Raw genomic sequence first — 14,419 nt, 5'->3', positions numbered from 1 at the left:
AGATGTGCGGGCCCGCGTGTCCACCCGGACGGAGCCGTGGGGCCCCTACAGAGATGTGCGGGCTCACACGGCTGGCTCAGCGCCCAGGCCAGAGCAGCGAGGCCGCACCTCCAGGGCCAGGCTGGCCTGTCTCTACCCTCCCCGGGCGGACAGCAACTGCTCTGGACTCTGCCTCTGCCGGAGCTCCGGTCGCTGCCCCTGGGCCCCGCCCCAGGCACCCGTGGACGAGCTCCTCCCGCCAGTCATGGAGGGTGACCTCACGTATATGCAGGGAATCTGGCGCCACATGATTTTCAAGATACTGGGAACAACAAAGCAACATCTCCCTTATAGGATCTGGATTTCCACTGCGGAGCTTTCAGAGGGAAAGCTGCTGGGGTCCCTCCACGGGAGCTCCTGGGCCGGGGGAGGGCGTGAGATGGGAGGAGGCCGTGGTCTCCCCGGCCCTGGCCCGTGGACGTCAGCACCCAGCTCGTCCATCCATGGGACCCCCGTGCCCCTCACACCGAGGAGGGAGGAGCGGACATGCACAGGCCTCCTCCAGGTCGGTGCCCGGGGCAGTGGGGCCGACCTTCCTGTCCCTCGACCTTCCCGGTCTCCCAAGACAGATGAGCCAGAGCGGGACTTTACACGTGCCCTCCAACGCCCGACGCAGAGCTTTCAGGGGCTGTATGCAGGCACGTGAGGGCCCCCTGGGCCACAGAAAAAGAGGAAAAGAGAAAAAGAGAAAAAAAGATTCCCTGGATCCCAGGAAGAGCACTGTTGATGGAGTGCCAGGGGCCAGGCAGTGCTGACCGGCATTTCTCCCATCTTACTGCCGGCCTCCCATGTGCTTGGAAGAGGCCCCAGCTCGCCTGCCCTGTGGCCTCTCCTTCCCCGCAGGCTCCACACCCAGGCCGCCCGGCCAGTCCGCCTCTGCTCAGGTCCACCCCAGCCACTGCCCGGAGGCAGGCCGCCCGCGCCGCACAGCGTGCTGGGCTCTGCTCAGGGGCCCCCGGGCCCGCGTCTGTGTCTCCACCACTTGGAAACCAGTGGGTAAACCAGTGTGGCCATCTCACCGTGTGGCAGAGTAGTGATTGGACAAAACCGAATCCACGTCACACTCTGGAACAGAGGGTCCTCGTCCAGGGGGTGAGAGGGAGTCGCGGACCCCAGACGACGCAGAGGTGAGGTCTGAAATCGCATACAGAATTTTGTTTGTGCATTTTCCTACAAGAGACCATGGCTTTTGTCTATGAAAGGGGTCTATGGCCTCTCTTCTCCCAAATTAAGACTCAGAACCACTCAATTAGTAAGTGTCTGATGCGCAGAGCCCTGGGGCTTTGGTGCTGGTGGTGACGCTATTCTTGGCTGGTGGTGACACTATTCTTCGCTGGTGGTGACACTATTCTTGGGAGGCACAAGTTACTGGAGACTGACCACAGTTTTTCCGTAGGTGGGAGCAGCTGCCCCTGTCCTGCTGGTCCCAGCTCTCCTCCAGGGCCTCCTGCCAAGGCCAAGTGCTGGCCCCCCAGTCTTGACCTGCCCCCTCCTTCTGACCAGCATGCACACTGTCAGACGGCCGGGGGCCAGGCTCCCTGCCCTTGCAGCCGCCTGATCCCTTAGGAATTGGCGAGGCTCCCAGAGGGGAGGATCTGGGGATCCGCTGGGGAGAGAGGCTCAGGCTCAGACAGGCCCGTCCTGCCCCAGGGTGGTGACCAGCTCGAGGGGCTAGAACTATCAGCCACCTCCCGGTCACAAGGGTGAGAGGCCCGGAGGCCCCTGGAGCTGTTGCCGAGGTATCAGTGAGACCTGACACTGGGGCGAGGCTTCTGGGCACCTCACCTGCCCGGGGCAAAGGGCCAAGGGCCTACGGCTCTCAGTGGGGTCACTGATGATGCTCATAAAGCCAAGAGGCAGGGCTGGAGGTGGAGGCTGGCCTCTCTGTGACGGTCTCCTGCCCCTTTGCCCTCCGGAAAACTCCAGCTTTGCGTGGAGAAGGGTCCCCGGAAGCACCGTGGCTGTGAAGGGAGCACAGAGCCCACACTGGAGGGGCTACCGTGTGTCGTCGGCTCAGGACGGGGCTGAGGGCAGACTGCGGGAGGGGCCAACCTGGATGGGGCCACAGCACCACGCGCCCACCTGGCCTGGCTGCAGGAACATGCCCAACACAGTGACAGGGCAGGTAAACGCATACCTTCCAGGCCCGGGAATAAGGCTTTCACGCAAACCTGAGGGGCTGCCAAACCCCATCAGTTTTCCATCTAAATGATGTAAATATCCCCGTCAGATTTAGGACGGAGCGCTGGTCACTAGATCATCCTCCCCCTGCAAGTGCTACGGCTCTCTCTTCCCCACGGACTTTGCTTTCAGCGTGCGCTCTGGGCAAGCTACTCCCTCTTCACTAACAGCTCACGCCTTTTACCAGCATAGCAGCATCGCTCGTGGAACTTCAGCCGGGCACGTGTGTGCCCGTTACACGTGGCGCTACTCCTCCACCAGGGAACCGGGCTCCTCCCCGGCGGCTCTGAGTCAGGAGCTTTCTCCGCCTGCCCACCTGCCGCAGACTTCCGTGCCTGCTTGCCATGCTCCGACCTCTGTGATCCTCAGGTTCCCGGGGGAGGAAATGGAGCCGAGCCGTGCCGTTTCCCTGGCGTGTGCCACGTCCATGTCTGGGGTGGCAGGCACCTCTGCTCCTCTTCTTGCTCTGACCACAGACTTGCCTGCTTTCCATTCTAGTCTGGGCTTCGACCCGTAGTCAGGTGCGGCAGGATGGGTTTCTGACTTCCCGACTCACTTTTGGGAGTGGGATACCTAGCCATCCCCTCCAGAGATGCTCCCCCAGCCCTGGTTAGCGTCACAGATGAGGGTCCTTGTAAGTCGGAGCAGAGACTTTTCAGGAGACTAATGCACGGAGCTGCTTCACGAGAGGCATCGAGGGCCTGTTTCCCTTCCTCACCTCTTCCAATGCGATGTCTCACCCCGCACGCGTCACCTCTAGCTGGAGAACGCCGGCCTCCTCTCTGCCCCTCCTCACAAAACCCATTCCTCATCTTAATGATGCAGAGGAGAGAGGTATTTACACCCTATAATTAGAACTTCATGTTCACTTTATTAATTACCTCCTTCCGCCTCGCCGATATGAAAGGAATCTGGGCTATAAAGTATGACAGACTCTTCCCGACCTGATGTTCCTGCACGTGAGAAGTCGGACCAGCGGGCTGCCGGGGGGCTGAGAGGTGGGAGGGCTCGCCCGCTCCCCGCGCTCCAGCTGACGCCTCTGGGCGCGTCAGCTCATCTGCAGGGACGCGTCTTCCCACCGTGCGTGTCCTTGTCTCCAGTCTGTCTCCTGAGAATGCAGCCACGGAGTAGACGACCAGCCACGCCATCCATGCGGCCGGGGCACTGCCCACGCCCTTCTCCTCCCATCTCCCAACGTCGTCCAGAGATGCCACCACACAGCCTGTGACCTCCCGTCCTTCGGGTTCTTGCAGTCAGCCCGGGGTCCCAGCCGGCTGTCCTGTCCCACGTCTCACAGGGTGGCTTCCCCTGGCCCGCACGCCGGCTCTCCCTCTGGAATGCCACACCGGAGGAACCGGGCCAGGTCTGCCGAGCTGGGGCCTCCACGGCGGACAGTGCCGGGGCTCCTCTGACCGGGGCTCCTGCCCTGCGCATCCAGCCCCGCCACACCCCTGCAGGTCCTGCGCTTGTCTCTGAGCACAGGCTCCCTCCCTGCCCACCACCACGTGCTGGGGAGGGTGCAGTTCTCGCCCCAAAGGCTTCCCGCCAGGGCTCCCCAGACCGCGCTCGGCCCACCGTCCTTCTCCACCACGTGACCAGCCCTCGGCTCTGTCTCTTCCTCCCTTCGGGCCTGTGACGGCTTGGCGCACGGCGTGGACAACCTCGCACGCAGTGCCGTGTGGTTGGGGCAGAAGGTCCTGTGACCGCATGGGACGCGCACCGCGGGAGAGGGGCGGTCAGGGTCTTGTTCAGAGACTCCGCATACTCAGCAGGGTGGGCTCCTGGGGGCCGGGGAGCTCGTAGACGCACGCACACCCGGCAGCACCTCATGTCTTCCCCTCCCTGGGCGGGAGCGCAGCTGCATCGGCCTTGTGCAGGGCTGGAGGGAGAGGTGAGGCCAGCCGCGGGGAGGGGGCCTGGGGGCCTGGATGCCGACCGTGCCTGTGGCCTCAGGGGTCTTCGGGTTGTTCCGTGACTGCCTGCCCCTCACTGCCGCCCCTACTGCAGGTCCTGCTCTAGGAAATTATGGGAGAGTGCAGGTCTATGGGGGCGGCAGGGGAAGTGACCTTGAGATCCCAGGGGCAGCGGCCAGGGGCCGCAGACCCGCTGGAGCAAAGACCGGGTGAGCCTGCTGCGTGCTCACGGTGCAGGGCGAGGCTGGACTTGAGACCACACTCCGACACGGGGGCGCGGCCATGTCAGGAACCCCTTGTAGGTCAGAGGGCTCCACCAAGGCCACTCTCTGGGCCGGGACCCGGGCTGCCTGCTGGCCTGGGGTCTAGTCTTTCCCTCAGGCTCTTGAGATCACCTGGATGCCCATCTCTGGCCTTGATTCCCTCTCTGAGCACAGAGTCTGTGAGAATGTCCTGAATGTGACTCTGTGGTCCTTCCAGAGCCGACCCCAGCCCAGTGGCCCCTCTCAGCACGTGGGATGGCCATGGTTCACCCAGGTGGTCGAGCCAAACACCCAGGGCTTCTGGTTGCCCTGTCCCCACCGCACAACAGCAAGTCCCGTCCCCTGGCCAACCTCCAAACTCACATGCGTGTGTCCCTCATCCCCCGCCCGTGGCTGACTCGGGTCCGGCAGAACGCAGCCTCAGGGCCCTGGCAATGGCCTCCCGTCCCCGGCTGGCTCGTGCTTCCCGCGTCCCCCCTGCAGCGACCGTGTGACTGTTCATAATCAGCATCCTGACCTTGACTCCAACATCTCTGTCGGCTTCCCGTCCTGGGCTGCGCAGCATCCAAAGTCCTTCGTTGCCCAGCAAGCCTGGTGCCTGCCTTCCCCTGGTCGTCAGCTTGGCCATGTCCGGCCCCAGCTCCGTCTCTTTTCCAGGTGCGCTCCCTCCCAGCTCGCTCGGTCAGCTCAGAGCCTCCTGAGGGGCATCTGTGGCAGCTTCATCATGCGCCGTCCAAACCTTTCCCTTGGCTTACTTGCGGCCTGAGCTCCGGGGCGAGCCAGGTCCTACGAGGAGCGGCCCCCGGCCCTGGCCCAGGCGTGCACACTCGGAGGGCAGGCCGGTCATGCAGGAACCCCCTGCGTACCTCCGTGGAAACAGAGTTTGGCTTTTCAGCTCTTCCATCTCATTCATTTAAACTTTAATCAACACTTTGTTAAAGAGAGAGGGTTTAAAAAGAGCAAACTTCAACTCTGGAGTGTCCAGCTCACAGCCTGCCCCTCTCAGGGGTGTCTCTGGGCATCTAATCTGATCATGGGATCTGGTACAGTGCTCACTGCAAACCAGAGCTGAACCAAGGGCAGGGCGATGGGGCTCCGCTCAGCTGCTGGGCAGGCTCCCCGAGTCTCCTGTTTGGGACAACAGCGGCAAACCAGGATGAACGCCCTGCTTCCTCGTCTCCAGGAAGAACTGTTGTGATTTGTGCCCCAGGGCTCTTTATGTCGCGAGGATGTGTCGTGAGAGTCATTCGTTATTCCGTCCGAGGGAGAGGTTATGCTCCCCACAGACTGTCTTTAAAGTCAGGCCACACGTGAAAACAGCGAGATCCCCATTTCTGCCCCACTGGGCTGAGAAGTCTGTGGGTGGCAGAGCGGAGGAAAAAACAAATGTTTTTTAGGCTGTTTGAAAACAAACATTATCTCGGAAGAAGGAAAGAACAACCGTCTTCAAGCTATCAAGCTATGCCAACCATGATTTAGTCTCAGGGAGCATTTGACGGGCTGATACAAATCATGTTTGAGGAAATCCCTGGGAGGCAGCTCGAGGACAAGTGGGGTCCGGCGTCCTCTGGAATAGAAAGGAGACCACCGGCCTAGAGGGGGAGAAAAGCACGCGGGGAGCACTCGGTCCTCGGGCTTCATGTGGTCCCTCCAGAACTGTGTGGCCTTATCAGAACTCGCATGGTTTTCTTGTAGCTAAAAATCATACAAATTTACTCTCTTACGGCTTTGGAGGCAAGAAATGCGACACAGCTTCACTGGGCCGCAGTCCCGGTGCTGGCAGGGGCAGGCGCGCTCCCTCGCAGCCCCCGGGGCTCGCGCCCCCACCTCGGAGCCGCAGTGTGGTTTCCTCAGACTCTTCCGGCCCCTGGGCTCTTCTGTGCGGCGAAGGGCGCTAACCACGAGGTCTGTCCTCTCAGTGAATGCAAGTGCTGTTTACTCTAGCTCGGTGCTGTATGGCAGGTGTCCAGAACTCACTGCGCCCACTGATCAGGAACTCCCCACGTCATCCCCCGCGGCCCCTGGCCGCCCCATCCCCTCTTGGCATCTATGAGCTGGATGACTTTAGATACCTCTCATGTCAGTGGTACGACGCAGCATCCGTCCTGGTGAGTGGCTCACTTCACTCAGCGCCAAGTCCCCGAGCTTCGCCCTGCTGTCCACGGTGCGGGATCTCATCCCTTCTCAGGGCTGAATGGGATTCCTCTTTAGCCATTCGTCCACTGGTGGACATCAAGGTCGTCTCCACATGCGGGCTCCCGTGAGTCATGCTGCAGTGGACGTGGGGGAGCAGAGAGCCCTTCATGATCCTGATTTCAGTTCTTCTGGACTGGGATTCTGGATCACATGGTAGTTCTATTTCTTGTTTGAGAAACCGCCATGTTTTTTACCAGCGTGCGCTCCCGCCAACAGCACACCAGGATCCCCTTGCTCCACAGCCGCGCCCACACCTGTTGTCTCTCGTCATTTGATACTAGCCGTCCTGACAGGTGCGAGGTTTTGATTTGCATTTCCTGATGAACAGTGATGCTGAGCATCTTTGCACTTACCTGCTGGTCACTGGGGTATTTTCTTTGAAGAAGGTATCCATCCAAGTCCTTTGACCATTTTCAATCAGGTTACTCTTTTTTTTTTTTTTTTTTTGCTTTTGAGTTGTAGGAGATCCTGATGTATTTTGGACATTAGCCCATTATCAGATGTGTAGTTTGCTTGTATCTTCTCCCATTCCGTAGGCTGCCTTTTACTCTATAGATTGTCTCCTTTGCTGTGCAGAAGCTGTTCAGCTGGATGTAGCTCACTGCTTGCCAATCTTGTTGTTGCGGTTGCTTGTGCTGTTGGGTGTCATGTCCCAGAAATCATTACCAGATGGGTGTTGTAAAGCTCTTCCCCTATGTTTTCTTCTAGGAGTTTTATAGATTCAGGTCTTATATTTAAATTTTGACCCGCTTTGGGTTGGTTTTCATGGATGGTATAAGATAAGGTTCCAGTTTCATTCTTCTGCACGTGGCTGTCCAGTTTTCCCACCATTAACTGAAGACACTGTCTTTTCCCCATTGTATCTTCCTGGCTCCCTTATAGAAGAGTAGTTGACCACATATGTGTGGATTTATTTCCAGGCTCCCTAGTGTGCTCCACTGGTCTATGTATCTGTTATTAACCCAGTCCCATGCTGGTTTAGTTACTGTAGTTTTGTAACATACTTTGAAGTCAGGAAGTGTTACATGATTAATTGGCATTCTGGGCAGGTTTTTCATGACAGAAAAACATGTCAACTTTTCCTTTTGGTGTAATTTCTTTATTGCCAACTCGCATTTTCCTTAGACAGTAAAATAAATATTTCCTAAAAGCCCCTTGAGAGAACCTATTGAAATCGTTTGGTATAAACTTGTGCACGAATGAGTAGTAAGTGCATCCTGAACATACTTGGGGTTAAATAAAAGATCTCATTAATGGAAACCGAGAAACCTTGCAGTCTGGGATTTGCTGAGACATACAGCTGTAAGCCCGTGGCTTCTAAGTATTACATAACCCCTTTTCATGCGCAGACCCGTCTTGCTGGATGGTGCTCCCACTCTTATAGTTTGGTAGCCCCTAAAAATACCAAATATCCCAATTCACAAAGCAATTTCATAACACTGGAAATTGCTCCCAGAGAGGATTTTAAGTTCCTAGCTAAATCAGCTCTCGATGAGGCCATGCTGCACATGGGTGAGTGCTCAGGTGTGCACACGCACACACACACACGTCTCACCCCAAGCCCCTCTTACCCTATTAGGTGGCCAGGGGTGATCGTAGACACCAACAGCCCGTCAGTCAGCCAGAATTTGAAGACTTTCTCTTTACAGTGGTGTTTTTTTGCAGACAGGTTGTCACCTTTCTCCCTGACCCCTGCCCCCAGTCCCACCTCCAGCTCCCAGGTCTGAGCCTACCCAGGGGTGAGGACTCATTTTTCTCCCTACTGTGTGAGTCCTGGCAGTGACCCACCCGGAGATACTGTGATTCACGCTCCCTGTGGTCATATTGTCTTCCACTGTCCTGGACCTCACAGGGACCAGAGGCTCCTTCTGGACAAATTATCCCAGTGAGCTGCGGGTTTGGAGTGCCAAGTACCTAGATCCCTTCCTCCAACTCTTGGAAACAACCACAAAAGCCACAGGAAACAGCCCACAGCCGAAACAATGCTCTCAGATACGTTTTCCACTAAAACCAGAAAACTGCAAATTCCAAAGAGAAGAAACATCTTTCTCTAATATAAAATTATTAATTCCCCTCTCCTATAGTGATTTTCGTAGTATGAACCTGGAAAGTCTTTTTTAGACCTTGTTGTTTCTTTAAGAAGCAAAGAAAAAAAAATAGCAGCAAATCAAGGTCTGAAGAAAAGGAAATGGATGTGAGCTCATCAAGAATGAAAGGTAGCTTATTTTCCAATAGCTTAGTTAAAAGTTCAAAGCACATTTTTCTTACCAATTAGGCCAGAGTAAAATTCAGGCAAATGGGAAAGGAAGAAATAAGGTTTTAAAACACACAAAGAATATAAATGGACAACAAGGAGGAAGATCAGATGTTTGGGACATGCACCAGACACACGATCCTTGGCATGTAAGGTGCATTAAAATCATGCTTGGTGCCCGTGGATGGTATCCTGGCCTTGTTCACTAGTTAAGGGGTGGGTGGGAGGAGGACTTGGTTAATATGCCAGGAAGAGGTAGATCTTAATTAGCTCAACAGTAACTTCAGCGAAAGGACCACATTTGGCAAAGCAGAGCAGAACAACTCAACTGGGAGAGACACAGCTAAGTGAGAGACCCAGGGCCGTTCCACTCCAGGCGACTGCACGCAGAGGATCTGGGGGGGCCTTTTCAAGAGGGTGGCAAGGGCCCGGTGCGTCTGGTGCACGCCGCCCCGTTTTGCCATTCTGCGAGGTCACCGTGGGCTCCCAGACTCTGGGTTTTGAGGGCTGACCTCTAACCCAGAGCCGTCCCCACACAGGGAGGCTCCAGGGCACAGCCCGGGCAGATGGTGGTTCGTGTCAGTTCCTGATGCCATCTCAGTGCCCAGGAGAGATCCGCTCACGTCCCCACATGAGGAACAGAGAACTGTGTGCATGTCGGGAAGCAGGATGCTGGAGACCATTGTCTGTGCATGTATGCATTCACACGCGTGTGCAGCTCCGTCACACATACACGTGCACGTGTGTGTCCATGCACACAGGTGTGTACATGCACGTGTATAAATGTACATACGTGTGTGTGTACGTATGAAAATGTCTCAGTTTTAGCACTGAAAGTCCCCTGTCCTGGGAACCTGCTCAGCCCCAGGCAGCCCAGGGTGGCCAGGGCCACCAAACCCCAACAGGAGGGTCCTAGAGCTGCCCCAGCAGACGTCCCAGCAGCTGGACGGCCTGACCTCTGATGGTGACAGGGCCCTGGTTGCTTGGGCTCTTCCAGCGGAGACTCCCCAACCCGTTCCTCCTGCGGCCACCGCGCCGCCCCCCTCCCCGCCCCCAGCTGCAGCTCTGAGGGCCTAACAGCAGGTCGATGTGTCTCTGAAGTCTTAGCTTTGATTTTAAAATTGGTGTGGATTTTTGCGATCTGCTCTCTAACTATATATGTTTTAATATCTCTAGAGGTGTTTTAGTATCAAAATAACTTTGCCCCAAGTTTTTACGTTAAATCGAGGTGTCCATCCTCTGCTGTTCTTTGACTGGTCAGCCCGGGGCTGGCCCCCGAGTCCCCAGTGCCACATGTCAGCCGTCCGGGTGCCGTGTGGGGATGCGCTCCGTGAGAAATGCCCCTGTGCTGCCGGACTCACAGAGCTCTGCGTGCAAACCAGCATTTCACACACTCGGAAACGGCCATGGACGGAGAAAAAGCAACAGGTGCTTCTGGCTTCTGGCCAGGCGCCTGTCAGAACAGAGTCCCAAGGGCAGTTCACAGCACGGAACCTTATCACGGGGCTCAGTTCCCTTTCCAATCCCCGTTCCTCCACTTGCAGGAGGCAAATCCTGATTCAGTCCCAATTTAACGCACCGCACGCCCAGTCTGTGCCCCCGAGGCTGCTCGCCGCACAGTCGCCTGCTTTTCTCTGGACACCAGCACGCTGGCCCCTGCTGCTCGAGGTGCACGGGGTCGGCGGGCCGACAGCCCTTGTCGGTGGGGGGGAGGCACCAAGGCCCTTCAGCCTCAGGGGCCTGCACCAGGGAAGCCAGGCTCCCCGTTCTTCCTCTCTCCCAGACAAGCTCAAGTGTGCGTGGGCAGGCGTGGGGGCAGGGGCTTTGGGAATAACGAAGACGACGGATATTTAAGGAAGAGTGATGCATCTCAGGCGCCCTGCACGTGCCTAATTACTCACTGCTGCAACTATTCCTCCTGTCAATTCTGCTAAATGAGTATCACAAGTCTCATTTTTAGAATACAGATAAAATACAGCCCCTCTGTTAAGAAAGGTTAATAAGCGTGCCCCAAGTGATGGCTTCTAAGTGGGGACTTACACTTAAATCCAGATAAACCGGGCTTGCGAGCCGTGCTCATTGCGTGCGAGGTGCGTGTGCTCTTGTGGAGGGGACGCCGCGCGGCATCAGCTGTGGGCAGGGCCTGCCGGCCGGTGAGCACCACAAACACACGCTAACACCCCCCACCCCCGGGAATGAGTCAGGGTTCTGGGGGGAGCTACGGGCTGAATGGTGTCCCCCAAATTCCTCTGTCGAAGCCCTGACTCCCGGCACCTCAGGATGTGACCTTATTTGGAGACGGGGCCTTGACAGAGGTGATCAGGGTAAAGGGAGGTCAGCGGGTCACCCTTGATCCCACAGGACTGCTGTCCTTACGTGAAGATCAGATCAGAGAGCAGGCGTGCACGGCCGGATGACCGTGTGATGACACGGGAGAACACGGCGGTCCACACGCCAGGGAGAGAGGCCTCCTTACGATCCTGTGTTCCAGACACCACCTGGGGGACAGTCCCGGTCCCCACCCCACGCAGCATCCCCGGCGGTTCAGAAATGCGCCAAACGTCCTGGTTTCCGTTGTTCGGCCAACCGGCTCGTGCCCTCTGTGTGCTGGCATGCCCCGCCCAGGAGGACAAGTGCGTCAGCGCGCTCCACCACGCTCTCCTCATCTGCAGAGCGGGTACGGCCGTCAGGGTTTCCAGGAGGCTGATAGAGGCGGTGAGCCCAGAAAGCACTATCCCAGCACCGGCGAGCTGGGCGTGAGTGACGGCAGGGTTCTGGGCGTATCGTGCAGTAGCAGGCAGGTCAGACCCGGGGTCCCGGTGTTCAGGACCCCGTGAACACAGACCCACGCCCCGCCAGCGGGTACAGCCACTTGCCCTGACTGGCTCTGACCGGCTCCTTCAGCAAGCCCACCCGCATCAGGGGACCAGGGTGGGTTGCATGGACCCGGGAGCAGGAATTCTCCGTTCACCAGTAAACCACAGACCACGTTCCTGGCACATCTGGGAACCGAGAGAATCACCTCTAACCCTGGTCAGTGTCTCCACCAGGCGGCGAATCATCAGCAAAGACATTCTCGTGCCCTCCCTGCCCCGCCATCTCGGAGCCCGGCAGCAAACCCCAGGATTCCAGGTCTCAAACCCCTCCTGTGCCCACCCGGCCAGTGGGTCTTCTCTCATCGGACTGCTGCTCTGGGCCCCCCGCGAGCCGCTCCCGATGCACCAGCGGGGTTGTCCCTCGACTCCTGTCCCCCTCGGGTGTTGACCCACACCCCGAGCTAGTGCATCTGAGCCTTAGCTCCTGACGCCCCCACCTGCCCTGATGGTCCCCCATCTCCCAAACCTTTCTCGGAGGGGCCCCCAGAGTCCAGAGCCCCCCCCAACACCGGTGGCCTGTGCCGATCCTCCGTTGGGGCCTTCGCTTGGCCTTACTGGACCAAGCAGAGAACGGCTCCTTGTGAACCTGCAGGACACGCGGCCAGCAGCTCTTCCTGAGCTCGGCTGGTGGCAGAGGCTGTGCCCCCAGGGGCTGCTCTTCTCCCATCCCGAGCACGGGGGTATTTTCAACACTGGCTGCACAGGACGGCCTGAGGGCTGCAGTGACCCTCAGAACCATAGGGGCCGAGAGAGCCCCCAGGTGGGCTGGCAGGAGCCCCGCAGGGCAGCCCCCCGCCACAGCCGACCCAGGCGGTACTCAGGCGCTCCAGAAGGGACCCCAGGCCGTCCCGAGTGCGGGGCAGAAGTCTTCATCTGTCCAGCCCACCCTGGGTGCCCAGGCCCACAGCAGGCAGACACATGCCGAGGCTTTATGGCCAAGGGTGTGGATTACCTTTCCCAACTTCTCAGCCTCCTCACCAAGCCTTCCTGCTATTTCCACCAGCAGGACAGGTGCCTCCGTTAGCCTGAGCCTTAGCCCCCGAGCCACGCGTCTCACTGAGAGGAGAAAGGCCCGTGGGACCCTTCCTCCGGCTCCTGGGAGGGGGCAGAGCCATGCTCCCGATGGGTCACGTCATCCGACAAGGACAGCCCTGCAGCGTGCGGGATGGCCAACAAGACCAGAGTCTGAATTCCAGAGACTTCACTCGCCACGGTGAGTTAGAAGGACACCCTCCACATTCCCCGTGCATGGCATTCATGCGAGGCTGACGGAAACTATTTGGAGTTTTCCTTAACTGTGAAAAGGGAGAACTTGCCCGAGAAAATGGGGGACGACGCTTTGGCTGGGAGACTTGCAAGCAGAAGGGACGGGAGAAGGCCTGCAGGCTGCTCCGTGTTCCCTCTCTCTTTGCTCCAGTGTCTCCACACAATAACCAGCTACGTGGCCAATTTCCAGGTAATTTATAGCAAGGGAGGCCTTAATTTCATCCATCTGCCCTCCAACGGGAAGGAGGCAGGGGTCTGTGGAAATAGACTGAACTCCTGGAAAAGGGAGCAAGGTTTTTACTGTCCTGCTGTTTCTGGGTTGAATTTCCCTGTGGAACCAACATTGTGGAGACCGGGTCCTCCCCAAATCCAGCTGCCTTTCATCGTGCTTGGAAGTCACACGTTCCACTCCCTCTCCACCTCCACCAGGCTGTTCCAGTGGGGTGCCCGCCTCTGAATGGACTGTAATCCTAACGGGGGCCAGCCGGGCGGCGGAGGGGCCCTGACAGGAAGTGACGGCAAAATCCACGGGGCTTGGCCACGTGCCTGTGGTTACACGGAGCCTGCAGCCAGGACGCACGAGCCCCTCGGGCGCACGCTGTAGTGGGTGAGTCATCATGGAGCAGGTGGTGACCGTGTGGGCTGGTTAGAAGGGGACCTCCGAGGGAGGCCCAGCCCCACGCAGCTGCGGGCCCCTGTCCGCGGGCCCCTGTCCGCCGCACCCACCTCAGCACCGGGAGGGGGCAGGGTGTGAGACTGAGGAGGGGAAACTGCATGGTCCCACCGGGGTCACGGACGCGGGATGTGCTCAGGCCCACGTAACAGCGTACTGGGCGATCGTGAATAGAAAACTCTTCAGCAGCAGGGGAAATCTGAACAATTTATTACATTTTGAGTCTCAGTATACAAAATCTGGTGAGCCCGCTTTTATAAGCAAGAGAGTTCAATTGCATGGAAAAAAAGTCAAGAGAAAATGCCTTGGGAGATAAGGTCACCCCGCTGCTGCTCAGGGGCAGGGTCGCAGGCGACTTAAACGACCTTCCCAGGGCTCTGAAGGGTTTCCCAAGGTCCCAGGAGGGGCACGCGCTACTTTCTCTTTGGACGGCACTGATGTTGGCGGCCACGGTGGGTGTGGAGGAGCGGACCTCTCCGGCTGCAGACCTCTCCGGGGTGCAGACCTTTCCAGGAGCAGAACTCTCCGGGTGCAGAGCTCTCCGGGTGCAGACCTCTCCGGGTGCAGACCTCTCCGGGTGCAGACCTCTCTGGCTGCAGGACTCTTCGGGGTGTAGACCTCTCCGGGTGCAGACCTCTCCGGGGTGCAGACCTTTCCAGGAGCAGACCTCTCCGGGTGCAGACCTCCCCGGGGTGCATACCTTTCTAGGAGCAGACCTCTCCGGGTGCAGACCTCTCCAGCTGTAGGCCTCTCCGGGG

At 58.2% G+C, this 14,419-nt stretch overlaps 1 protein-coding gene and 1 long non-coding RNA gene across 6 annotated transcripts in view; both read right to left on the bottom strand.

Moving 5' to 3' along the window:
* PTPRN2 (protein tyrosine phosphatase receptor type N2) overlaps window positions 1-14,419 on the bottom strand; it is an 814,855-nt gene that overhangs the window by 197,918 nt on the left and 602,518 nt on the right. The gene's annotated exons all lie outside the window — the stretch shown is intronic.
* Window positions 7,021-14,419, bottom strand: part of LOC116625644 — an 11,312-nt gene continuing 3,913 nt past the window's right edge. The window contains exon 2 of the long non-coding RNA XR_004298119.1: window positions 7,021-14,393. This is a non-coding gene — a long non-coding RNA (uncharacterized LOC116625644). The remainder of the gene's footprint in view (window positions 14,394-14,419) is intronic.

Source organism: Phoca vitulina, unplaced genomic scaffold (assembly GCF_004348235.1).
Source record: "Phoca vitulina isolate PV1807 unplaced genomic scaffold, GSC_HSeal_1.0 scaffold80, whole genome shotgun sequence".
Lineage (NCBI taxonomy): Eukaryota > Metazoa > Chordata > Mammalia > Carnivora > Phocidae > Phoca > Phoca vitulina.
The sequence above is the reverse complement of the archived record's forward strand: the minus strand, read 5'-3'. Positions and strand labels throughout refer to the sequence as shown.